The sequence below is a fragment of the Rhipicephalus microplus genome, chromosome 5 (genome assembly GCF_043290135.1).
Source record: "Rhipicephalus microplus isolate Deutch F79 chromosome 5, USDA_Rmic, whole genome shotgun sequence".
Taxonomy (NCBI): domain Eukaryota; kingdom Metazoa; phylum Arthropoda; class Arachnida; order Ixodida; family Ixodidae; genus Rhipicephalus; species Rhipicephalus microplus.
Genome location: NC_134704.1, coordinates 203,974,251 through 203,987,941, shown reverse-complemented (window position 1 = coordinate 203,987,941; position 13,691 = coordinate 203,974,251).

Here is a 13,691-nt window from a genome sequence, read left to right as displayed (position 1 = left end):
TTCTTGCAAACTGTGCGTGTGATTGTAGAGCATTCTTAAGCGGTTATGTTCGTGCTTACTAGATAGGAAAACATGAGCCACAAATTTTCAAAGTTTCTAAAATTTGAATGGTAATAGAATTGTGAATGATAATCTACACCCAGCCTTAGTATATATTTCCTTTATAATAATTTTCAATTTGAGGCATGGCAAAAATTTTGAAGTACGACTGAAGCCTCTCATAAGCAAGTTTCGTTTATTTGAAGGTGTCATGCAACAATTTTGAATTAATCCTGCAATGAACTAAAATCTGAATGCCTTGCGAATTGCCTGCCACAAAATGTACTTTACTAGGTAAATTGTTCTGGGCTTGTTACACAAGCTGAAGATGATGACGATACTGACTGCCGCATCGCCCCTGATGAGACAGAGGATAGCGCGCGTACAATTTAGGAGCACACACGAGGCCCGATGCCAGTGCTACATTTCTAATTTACACACGAGCGCGCGCAATACGTATGCTTTACCGCAATACATTGCGTGCACTTCACCGCAAGGCATGACTGCCTTGCGGTACTGTTCAATTATTAAGAAGACACTTAAGGTGGCAATTTTGAGCGGAGATTTAAAGTGCTCCCAGCATATTTTCAATTTTATTTCTCTTGTTTTTTCTTTGTATACACCCACAAGAACAGACATAGCTTAGGAAACCGATTATCGTCATCGGCGACAGCATATTTAGGTCACTTGGGAAATAACGTCGTGTGGACGCTGCTAATACTCCATCGCTTCCAACGTGTGCATTTCATATCTGTCTCACGCAGTTACGCAAGACGAAGCTTCAATGAAAGTTTTGGCACAAGCATACACTTCAACCAAGCGACACATCGATCCATGCGCAACACACGCACTTACCAGAAATACACGTACGGCATACATCCACAAATAGCTCTGTTGATGCTCTGGCAAGTCGTTACCACGTTGCTTATAGCCAGTATCACAGAACGAGACCACGTATTCATGCGCAGAGGTGGTTATCGCGAATGCATACAGCTCCCGACCAAGCAAAGACCACGGAGAAATAACCACCACAGAACACCTACCAGTTTACTACGACAGTACACCTACCAACCACCGCACGGTGAAGATCCTGAAAAGTTAGTGAGGTACCTTACGGTAGACCTTTCATTTTCACCACGTAAACGTCCCCCAAAAATGTCCAACACAGTGATTCTGTCACCATCTATTCATACCTTTTAAGCCAAGTCAAGCCGATTTTAAGCGGCGGCTATTGGGTGAACCGAGCGTTTTGGCTCTCAAAAGGTTCGTGCCACCCGGTGGCAGCAGACGCGGCCCCTTTATATCTATTTTACCTTGTAAGTATGACAACACGCACAAGTTTATCATTTAGAATTAATCAATAAAGCACTGGCGTTGACCCTAAATCGCATGGTGCTTAGCGAGATGCACTCGTCAACAGCGACAGGCAGTCCCGCCAGAAGAGAACAAGAAATGGCCGCGCACTACGCGTCAACATACACAACCGGTGGCTGGGCGACTGTCCTACGGAACGGGACATTTCAATTAATTTCAAGTTTTTCCCCGAAAACAGTGTATCGCTCATTAAAAAAATACGCTGATTTGAATCAGTGCGCCAACGCTGTACCGAAGAACGTTTCGATAATGTTCGCTTTTACTTGTAACAAGACAAAACTACGCCATGTGCAATCTCGTCAAGACGAGCTATAGGACTACAGCTAAGACTACGCAGTGCTCGCCTCTTAAAACATGCGCTAATTTCGCCGGCGTGAACGTATTTGTCTTTTTGCCTGAGAGTGGTTTCCTCTACCTTTCAGAACAGCGCTGATTTTATTCATTACAATATATATTCGCAAGTTCCGTAGGCTGTCACGCCGCCTCACGGCCACCAGCGTAATTTTTTCCAATAGTATTGGACTATCGGTGAGGCAGCGGCATTCATAGCATGTGCATGTACATCTTGGCTGGCGTTGGGCTTTCAGTAGAACGTTTCTGTTGTAATTACCGAACGCACAAAGGTCACTTCAGTTGTTGCACAGTCTCCGTTCGCGTAAAGGGTGCGTTTTTCAGACAAAGCGAAGAAACAATTGAGACGCCTAATCACGTTCACCTGTACCTGTGAGTTTGTTTCGACCCTCATTTCTGCGTGAGAAACGCCGGGCACGTTTTGATCCGCTTGTAATACGGCACGTGATCTTCCGATTTGTTGCTGTTTTGATGTTATGTTTGAGTTCAGGATTCACTCCAGAAAGAATGATGCAGCACGCAAGTTGGACAAACACACGTAGAACACCTTTACACACACAACAAGACTCAACGAATAGTAAAAGTACATTTGACATAAGGGGTGCTACGCGAAATAGTCAAGCAGTAGCGTACAGTTTTTTGTCGGACCCGATGAGGTCGCCGAGTCGAAGACGTCGTGCGTAGACCGTCGGTCCGATGCCGTAGCTCAGTTCTTGGTCTGGCCGCGTGAAGTCCCGGAGGTCCACTCCGCGGCAGTTGATGCCGGGACGCTGCGCCCAAGGGACCCGCTCCACGGTGGACGCCCTCAGCCTGTGCGTGCTCGTGGGCCGAACCCTGAGTGTGCCCGTCTGCACACAGCGTCAAGGCCTTGGCCCGGCCTCGTGCACGTTCCGTGGCCCGATCTCCTCGTAGCGGAACAGGCGGGAGCGCTCTAAGTCGAGGTAGCAGGAGGTAGGGCTCCGGGTTCTCCCATGGACCAGACGCCCAGCGAAGGATAGCCCAGCCTTCGAATTCCGACCCTCGCGCACCGCCCCCGCACTGCTCACGCTGTCTCCAGGCACGCCGCGCACACGATCGCCGTCCTCTTCGCCACCGCACGGCACATACGCGATTCGCACCCGCACGGCGCACACATTCGAAAGAGTCGACACACAAGTCGCCACCGCATGGCGCACTGTTTTGTTGTTTGTATATTTTAACCCCGCGCGCCATATATTATGACAATACCCCCTTTTTCAAGAAAGTTGTTTACAACTATTCTAAGAGAGACGCGCGGGAAGAAAGAGTTAGTGCACAGCACACTTTCCAGTTTGTGCGGTTCAGTTTGTTGCTACATGTTAAGCACGACTCATGTAGTCCGCTCCTACTTTGTCACATCCTTTTATGTATTGAACATAAAAGGAATATTCTTGCAAAAGGAGACTCCATTTTAGCACCCTATTGTTCAGGTGTTTGGCAGATTTCAAATACTGTAAGGGCTGGAGGTCGGACTGCACAATGAACGGCTTTCCATACAGGTAAATATGAAACTTCTGTATGGCCCATACAAGTGCGAGGCATTTTCGCTCGATTGTAGAATAGCGGGTTTCCCTGGGCAATAAGTTACGACTAGCGTAAGCGACAGGGTGTAGCACTTGATCTTTTTCCATCTGAAGCAATACCGCACCCCGGCTCGTATTCGAGGCGTCTGTGCGAAGTACAAACTCCTTCGAAGGTTGGGAGCGAGGAGTATTGGCGCCTCACCGAGCTTCTGCTTTAGTGTTGTGAATGCTGCTTCTTGAGCTGGACCCCAAGACACATTGTGACTTTGTCCCTTCCTTGTGAGGTCTGTCAATGGCTTTGTTAGTTCGGCGTAGTTCAGTATGAACCTCCGGTAATAGCCAGTCAAGCCAAAGAATGACTGTACTGCCTTCTTGCTTGCAGGACGCTTATCAGCCAGAATTTTCTCCAGTGTTTTGAGAAGGGGTTTGACTGTAGCCTTCCCGATGCGAGGTCCCAGGAACACGATGCTGCTTTCTCCTGTTTCGCATTTCGTTGGCTTGATCGTGAGATTGGCTTGCTTGATTCGGTCAAACAAGGGTGTCGATGTGTTCTTGCCATGTGTCGGTAGCAATGACAACATCGTCGAAGTAATGATGAACGTTTTCGACACCACCCAGTACATGTATCATCAGGCGCGCAAATACGACCGGCGCCGTCCTGATACCAAAAGGCATGTAAAGATAGAGGTAAAGACCAGACATGCTGGGAAAAGCAGTTTTCCCATGGCTCTCTGAAGACATTGGTACTTGCCAATATCCTTTCGTAAAGTCAAATTTGGAAAAAATCCGCTTTTGACCAACAAGTGCAAGTACGACATCAATGCGTGGTATTGGCTCGCAATCTGGGATGAGTACCTTGTTTAGTTCTCTGAAGTCAATGCAGAGTCGAAGCGTGTTGTCAGGTCTATTCACCACGACGATCGGTGGTACGGCGACTTAGACTTCTCAATGATACCCAACTTTAGCATCTCTTGCATTTCGTTTTCGACCTTTTCTTGCAAGGCAAATGGTATAGGGTACTGAAGGACGTGCACCGGTTTATCGGATGTAAGACGTAAATAACACTCCACGAGCGCAGTCTTTCCAGGCAGGTCTGAAAAAATGTCGGCATACCCTTCCAATAAGCATTCCAGTTTTTCAACTTGTTCAGCAGTAAGGTCTGTGGATACGTTGACATCGGTGCGAAATTGCGTGTGATGCAGGTTCAGTAATGGCATAGGGTTCACTTCATCTTGTCCTTCGATGGTGTTTTCGTTAACCTCTGTGACAACTGACACCTGTTGGGGCTCGCCAGGCTCCCGTTCTTCGTACCTCTTGAGCATATTTATATGGAATATCTTGTTTTTCCCGAAGACGTGAATGACGTAATCCACGTCATTTCTTCGCTCAATTACTGGCAATAATCCTTTCCACTGCATTAGAAGTTTATTGGAGTCAGAGGGAACAATATAAGAACTTTGTCGCCTGAACACAATTTCCTAGGACGACTCTTTTTGTCGTAGTATGTTCTTTGCTTGGCGCGAGCTTTCTCCAATTGTTCGTGCGCAATCTTGCACGTCCCCTCCAGCCGATTGCGCAAGTCAAAGACATACGTGTATGTTTTCCGTGTTTCTCCACCGAGTTCCTCATTCGTCCACAGCTCTCTTAATACTATCAGCGGTCCTCGGACATGACGACCATAAATAAGCTGAAAGGGAGAGAACCCGAGGCTTGCCTGAGGTACTTCGCGATACGCAAAAAGCAGTGGGGTGAGGTACCTGTCTCAAGTTCGTGGTCTCTCTTGGCACATTCTCCTTAACATCCTCTTCAGGGTGCCATTGAATTTCTCGACTAGGCCATTCGCCATGGCATGGTATGGCGTCGTCTTGAGAAGCTTCACAGAGAGGAGCCGACTAACCTTTTTCATTAAGTCGGAGGTAAAGCTTGCTCCCTGGTCAGTCACTATTTCTTTGGGCAAACCAATGCGAGAAAACATTTCTATAAGCGCTTCGGCAACATGAACGGCATCAATTGCAGGAAGTGCTACAGCATCCGGATACCTAGTTGCGAAATCAACTAAGGTCAGAACGTATCGGTTTCCTCGGTCTGACATTAGTGAAAAGGGGCCGATCAGATCCACTGCGACTCTTTTGAAAGGTGTGCGGATAAGAGGCATGTTGCCTAATGGAGCCACTCCTATTTTTCCTTTAGGTGTTGTTCGTTGGCGTATGTCACATGACTTCACGAAGCGTTTTACGTCTCCGTGTAAATCAGGCCAGTAGAATTCTTGCAAAATACGATCGGTTGTTTTTTTGATTCCCTGATGCCCAGCCATGATGTTTTCATGGGCACCTTCTAAAATATTTCGTAAAAACGCCTTTGGAACTACCACCTGCTTAAATGTTCTACCTTCGCAAGGCGATAACGACGGTAGAGTAATCCATTTTCTTCAACGAAATCATAGCTGTAGCCTTTTCCAGATTTAAATTCTTTGTTCACTTTATTAAAAAGCGATTTTAACTTTGGGTCATTCTGCTGTCCTTCGATCAGTTGCGCTTTTGTAATGTCATTCGACACAACTTACGGGACGTACAAGGGACGCATCTTGTTTTGTTTTTGTTGCGGAGCTTTGGATTTAGCCACGCTTGAAGCCTCTGGAGGGTTCTTGGTCACGTTCGTTTCTTTCCACTCTTCCTCAGCTGCATCTGCTCGCTCCCAGTCCGAATCAGGATCGCATAGTCCTCTGACGCCTGGAAGGTTTCCTAAAACCACATCGTACAGTGGGTGGTTCATACAAGCCACTTTTATACTGCCTGAAAAGTAAGGCGTTTTCACTTGTACGATGGCTTCGGGAGGCGACTACTCGAGCCATCAAGCAAAACGACATTGCTTGTTTTGCCCGTCAAGCACTCTTCAGGAATCAACTCTCGCCTGACAATTGCTGTATTGCAGCCTGTGTCCCGAAGCACGCGAACCTTTCGTCCTAGCAATCGCCCTTCAACTACTGGCATCCCGTCGCTTAGGAAATGTACAGCGGGTGTCCTGCTCTCATCGTCGTTTTTTGAGCGGCTAGCTTGCTTTCGTGGGCACTTTGATGTTTTGCCCTGACGAGGTCCAGTCGGTTGTGCTTCTGTGAATGCACAGGACGAAGTCGGTTTGTTATCTGCGCGGTGACCTCTGGAATTTTCAGCTGTGTGTCCCGGTTTGCCGCACAAGTTGCACTTTACCATTTGTTTAGGTTGGCTGCGACAGTCGGGAGCTGAATGGCCGAATCAATTGCAGAGCATGCACTTCACTTGCGGTTTCCGGGGTGTTTCATTAAGTTTTTCACTGAAACCCTGCCCGGTGTTGGGATCTTTTCCAATGTTTGGTAAATTCTGTGCTTCGAGGAAGCGATCAGTAAGCTTAGCAAACTCGTCAAGCGATTTGCCCTCTCGCTCCTCTAAGAAGATAACTAGTTTCGGTTGGCAACAGCGTAGGAATTGCTCGGAGATTATTGATCACGTAGCCCTTCGTACGTTTTCGACACGTTGGCCATGTCGATCCAGTGATCAAAATAGCTCGCAATTTTCACGGCTAGCTGCGTTCCAGTTTCGCCGTCCGCAGCTCTTGCCTTTCGAGACTTGTCTTGGTAACCCTGCGCCGTAAATTGGAACCTCTGCAGCAAGGCTTTCTTCACCTTCTGGTAGTCCAATGAATCGGCGGCAGTCATCCTACCGATCACAGTTAAGGCGTCACTCGTGAGGCACATCCTCACAGCCAGGGCCCATTTATCTTGCGGCCAATCCAGACCGGTTGATATTCTCCCAAGTCTCTGCAAGTACGCGTGCAAGGCATCGCGTTTTTCGTCAAAAAGAGGAAGTAGCTTCTGTGGGTTAAGTGATGATGAAGTGCTGGGTAGAGGCAGAACGTCATTAGCTGCGGCCGGCACATTCCGAGCTCCTTCCTGAAGCTGTAGCTTTAGTTGGAGGATCTCACGCTGCCTCTCATCAGCTAAGCGCGCTATCTCCGCAGCCTCTTTCAGTGCCTCTCGTTCCGCAGCTCTATCATCCCTTTGTTTTGCCTGCTGAGCCTCGATCCACCTGCTCAGTTCTGCGCCTCTCAGCCCGAGTTGAATCCCTACAGCGGTAAGCTTTTCTAGGTCCATTTTGGAGTCGAACGTGTGTTGTTACACGAGCGAAACTGCTTTCTTTCACTGTTACTGAGCGAATCATGGCAGGCTCGCTAGTTTGTGGTGTTATGTTTGGGTTCAGGATTCCCTCCAGAAAGAATGATGCAGCACGCAAGTGGACAAACACACGTAGGACATCTTTACACACACGACAGGACTCAACGAGTAGTAAAAGTTACATTTGACATAAGGGGTGCTACGCGAAATAGTCAAGCAGTAGCGTACAGTTTTTCGTCGGAGCCGATGAGGTCGCTGAGTCGAAGACGTCGTGCGTAGACCGTCGGTCCAATGCCGTAGCTCGGTTCTTGGTCTGGCCGCGTGAAGTCCCGGAGGTCCACTCCGCGGTAGTTGATGCCGGGACGCTGCGCCCAAGGGACCCGCTCCACGGTGGACGCCCTCAGCCTGTGCGTGCTCTTGGGCCGAACCCTGAGTGTGCCCGTCTGCACACAGCGTCAAGGCCTTGGCCCAGCCTAGTGCACGTTCCCTGGCCCGATATCCTCGTAGCGGAACAGGCGGGAGCGCTCTAAGTCGAAGCAGCAGGAGGTGGGGCTCCGGGTTCTCCATGGATCGGACGCCTAGCGAAGGATAGCCCAGCCTTCGAATTCCGACCCTCGCGCACCGCCCCCGCACTGCTCACGCTGTCTCGAGGCACGCCGCGCACACGATCGCCGTCCTCTTCGCCACCGCACGGCACCTACCCGATTCGCCCCCACACGGCGCACACATTCAAAAGGGTCGACACAAAAGTCGCCACCGCACGGCGCACTGTTTAGTTTTTTTGTATATTTTAACCCCGCGCGCCATATAATATGACAGCTGTCACGTTCATTGCTTAGTCTTTGCAGCAAAGCTGTTACGTTTTTCAAGAATGCGTCAAAAATATCGGCTACCGACCTTCACGCCACAACGAGTGATGTGAATTCAGGACTTCTTTGAGGCATCGTATCTGAGTTTCCGAAGCGTCTAAGAGGGGCATAATGTGTGACTGCAAAAAAAGTAGAGCCATCACAAAAAAAACAGTGCAGGCTACATATGTGCTCAGTGACTCCAACCCAAACAGATACTTTCTGTGAGCGCCATATTGAACCACCCTGTGCGCCCCCTATAGGCGATGAAACTTGCGAATATTGTTGCCCTGTTTGCAAGTGATGGCGCCGCAAAGTTTCCCAAAGTGGATACGCTCACCTGGCAGAACCATGTACGAATTAAATCACTAATATTTTCTGTTATTTTGTCAAGAATGTAATCGGATCGTCGCACAAGTACTCTCTGCCAATTAAAGTAATAGAGCTTGAGATCACAGGTATATCGTCTCTACTGTTCCCCACGTAATAATTCTGAATGGTGGAGAAAAGACACTGACATTTATATTGATACGTGCACATTTGAATGTTAGTTAAAATCACGCAAAAATACATGGAATGGCACCCTAAATCAATACACGTTCACTTACTACGCTTACTCAGCAACAACGGCCACCGGCCCAAGAGTTGCGGATTGCTCAGCCCGACGAGTGTTTGGCACTCTCGGCGTTCGCTCGGCCACCCATGGTGGCCCAAACCATGCAGCTAACCAAGCGCCGACATAGATGGCAGCGCACCTCCGACCGACTCTTTTCGAATGACTAAGGGCCAGTGAAGTCAGCTGCTGACTACATGCCCGGAATCCGCCAATCTTTAGCAGTCAGCCAAGGTTGCTTGGGATATGTTGCCACTGCCTGGAACCATATGCATTGCGGCTTTATCTCTTCCAGATATATACTCAAGGCAACATTTAATATCTTCTTGAACACTTAAGGTTGGGAAAAGATCGTGTCAGCAGTTTTCTCCAGACGCATTCCTGTGCCTTAGTCAACCGCTTGTGCGGGGGTGGAGAAAGCCTCCTCTCTATAGGGAGCCTACATGACCACCTGTTATAGAATGGGGCCACCAGCCTTTGACCAAGACACCGATGCTCCTCCGCCCGCCAAAACACAATGTTACCAGATGACAATGCTGTGCTATCACGGGCATATTGTGGCCCACACTGCGTTTACGCCTGCCTCCGTTTCCCTCAAAAATACGGCCCGGCGTCGGCGTCAACACAAAGCAGTAGATACATCATGCGTGAAATGGGTCCGTCGGTCGCGTCTAGCGTCGGCATCAACATGAAACATTAGATACAGAGACGGATGTCTACTTTTACTGCATTCATGTTCTAATGTTCTACTTTTACTGCATTTTTGTTGTATTACCCGCCACCTCTGTAACGCCTTTATGTGGCCTGAGGGTAATGTAAATAAATAAATGAATAAATAAATAAATAGGTTAATAAATAAATCAATAAATATTGTTCTAAAGTACTGCTGCAGAAGTGCTCTTTTACCAGCGTAACCCCTGCAGTTCCATTGCCAAATACAGACAATGTCTTTATCGTTATCCATTATAAATTTTACTTTGATCACCGCCCTGAGGGAACAGTGTGGCTCGAAAAATTTGTTCCTCTTCGTGATTAGCTCCTGGACTATCGACGTGTACGGGAATGGCCATTTCCACATTGCCATGTGACGCACCCTGTGGTGCAGATTCAGGCAGTTTGGCGTAATTTTCTAGCGCAAAGATGCGCTCGTTCATTGCCCTAAGCCCCTCTACTGGGCTACAGAGTGCAGCCTGCATCTGCCCAAAACTTTCCCTGAGGCTAGCTACACTCCCTGCCACCATCTTAATGTTCTGTGTTATTGTAAGCAGCGTTTGCTTAATCACCTCGACTTCAGATTCCGTGTTCTTAAGCTTACTCACTACCAATCTGTGCTTGGTTGCCATGGGCCTATCTCAAATAGGGGCCGAAACCAGCCTATTGGTGGTTTCGCCTTCAGTATTGCTGTGCATCGTGATCAGCATTCTTTTAAACTCCGCCATTTCATTTGCCATTTTGGTAAGCGCATCCTTATGCTCGCCGTTTTAGGGGCGAAGCTCCTTATAGCGGCACCCGTTTGTCTTTCGTAGCCATTGTAGTAATGTATAACAAGTATAACATTTTGACCTCCAAGGTGGTGCCGGTGAGAGATTTCTTCTGTGCGTTGTTGAACAATAAAAGACAGTGCTCAATGTACATGCCAATGGCTGCTAAGGGGGAATGATAGACAGGAGAATTCGGCGTTTAGTTAACGCGCACGCTGTGAATTTTGATTGTTCAACAACGCACAGAAGACAAGAAAGTGTTGCTATGTTATACTCGCTGGGCGTAACCTCCTAGGTTTTAGAAAGGTTTAGCGAGCGTTGGGCTGCAGTGCCATGGATACAGTGAACTAGTATATACCATGAACTCGGGGTGGTTAAAGGTGGGAAGTAGACACGAAGCGCAACCCGTAAAAAAGTGTGCGTGTGTCACTTCTCGTTTAGTTCTTGCAATGTCCGCTGGATGGCGGTGCTTCTATATGGGGAATATATGATGAAAAGATGCGAGATGGTGGTACTTGGAGCGTTGAATAGATAGACGAACAATCACAAAGACAGATGCATGGACGGACGGATAGACGCATGGACGGACGCAGGAGCGGATGCATGGACGAAAGCAGAGACGGACGCACATATGAACGTGCGGACGCATAAACAGACGCAAGCACGGACGAGTGGATGGACGCATGGGCGGCCACACAGACGCACGCACAAATGGACGGAAGCAAGAATGAATGGACGGACGGATGCTTCGCCCCACTGTCCATTATTCACTCCGTGTATATGCTGCCAATTTTTCCTTTTTTAATCGTAATATCTCCCCCTTTCTAGCATGCTCTGGGGACGGGTTGCATTGAACGGGTTGCTCGCCGTCATTACTACGAACCCTGTCGGCCAAGGTTAGGTTTGACTTGCCCCTGATCTGGTCCTCGGTGGCGTGGACTGCCCCGGACAGCTGGAGTCTCCATGCGTGCCCGCACTCTGCCTTGGGCGAGCGGTCCGGTCTGGTGCTCGGTGCGTCAGTTATTCCCTGGCCAGGTCCGAGACTGGATCCGAAACGGGCACGGGAGCTGAGATGTGGTCTGGAGCCGCCCCTGGATTGAGACCAAGTCCTGGACATGGAGCGGGCCTCGTATCTCGAACGGGATCCGTGACACAACCTGGGCGTGGAACGACTCCTGTAGCTGCTTCTAGTTCTAGATCTCCCTCATGATTTGAATCGGCCTCCAGGAGCCGATAGTCCGGGCTGGCCCTGCTGGTGACAGATCCATCGATATTTACGGATGGAGACCTCTCCCGAGGGGCGCGGGCTCTCAGGCCTCGCCAGCGCCTGACAACTTAGGGTGTCTGATATCGGTGGTGGCATTCCTTGGATACAGTGAGGTGCTTTGCGCCAGACAAACTGCACATTGGTTCACAAACATGATCTTCTTCTTGCTGGATAGCTTGTCTGCAAGCGTTGCAGACTGAGGCGTCGGACGTCGGGCAGACGTCAGAGCAGTGCCATAGTCGGCTGCAGGCATAGCAAACATAAACTTGCTTCCTGTATAAAGTGCACTTGATGAGAGTGCTACCTTAAAAAACATAATTGGGAACCTTGTCCTGTCGAACAGCAGTATGATCACGCCAGTATTCTTAATTCTTTTTGCTCCGAGAGCCAGTGGATTTTTCGCGTTGACGATGGCTCCTGGATCATCACCAAGGGGGATGCCATGGAGGACTGCCTTGCAGGTGGCATGCTGAGCAGCCACATTTGTACTGACTTTGTGGCGCTGTCCGGCCACCGTAATGGCTTCATAGTTAACGTAGCGCTCAACATTCTCTTTGCTAGAAGTACTGACGACCATAATATTTTGCAGGTGGTTAGGGCACATTGTGTACGTGTTTCTCTCTTCCGGACCAAGCCCCGCCGCGCTCCATATGGCCTCTGCTACGACAGACGCGCCAGCCTTGCTAATACACAGACCGCCTCTCGGCCTCACGACAACCTTTGTTTGTTCACATGGCAGCGGTGGTATCTTGCTTCCCCTTATAAGATTTTTCTTGACATCTGAAGCTGTGACGGCGGGGCGTACGTTCTTGAGAGTTTGTCTTAGACGCTGGCGTTCTGGTGCCAGCAGCTCCACTGGCTTTCCTCACTTTCGATTGTCGTTTAGTCACCGTAATCCATCCGAAATCCTTGTTATTCCCTTCAGCGTCTACCGGAGTCTTCAATGATTCATCTTTCATCTCTCAATGTGGCGAGAACAAGTCCTTCTCTGCTCGAGACGCGGTGCGTGTGCACCACGCAGACAGCGGCGTGGCCGGGCCGAACGACGGCGTCTGTAGCTGCACACTCAGCGTCGTCGTCACGAAAGTCACTTATTATTGTTGAAATAGTCCACCCACCGGTGCGATTCATGTGTACACAGCGTCTCGATGATCTTAAAAATCTGTTGCGACCCACTTTCTGGTGAATGCGGCCTCACATAACACCAAGAAGCAAAAAAATCACTGGAGCCGATCGCAACACGTCCGACCTCCACGGCGTCATCACGCGTTCCCCCAACACGTGATAAAGACCACGGCACTAAAAGAGAATCATTCGACACAACGAAACAGTTTCCCCCCGGTAAAGATGTCTCATCAAGCTTAGATAAAAGCGCGTTATTCACCGTAATTCCACCTGTGCCACAATTAACGGAAGCACCACAATCTTGAAGAAAGTCGATCCCAAGAATCACAACATGAGTGCACCGTGGTAATACCAAAAATTCCGTGACGAGATATTGATCACCAACAAAACACTTGCAACACAAATACCTAGATGAACGAGGCACTCTCTACTGACACCATGAAACGTCAACACAAAGCAGTAGATACATCAAGCGTGAAATGTGTCCGTCGGTGAGGTCCAGTGTCGGCGTCAACACGAAAGAGTAGATGCATCATGCGTGAAATGTGTCCGTCGGTCGCGTCTAGCGTCGGCATCAACATGAAACAATAGATACAGAGACGGATGTCCACTTTTACTGCATTCATGTTCTAATGTTCTACTTTTACTGCATTTTTGTTGTATTACCCGCCACCTCTGTAACGCCTTTATGTGGCTTGAGGGTAATCGAAATAAATAAATAAATAAATAAATTGTGAAGAAGAAGATGTGCCTGCAGCAAGCAGCATCGCCAACGCCCGGCTCTCGGCTCGTGCTTCGGTTCGTTGCTGTGCCGATCGCTGGACGGTTCTTCACGCTGTCTCGTCGCTGTCTTTAACGGCTCATAAACCTCCTCACATTTGGTGGAAGGTGCTGTTAATCCCCGT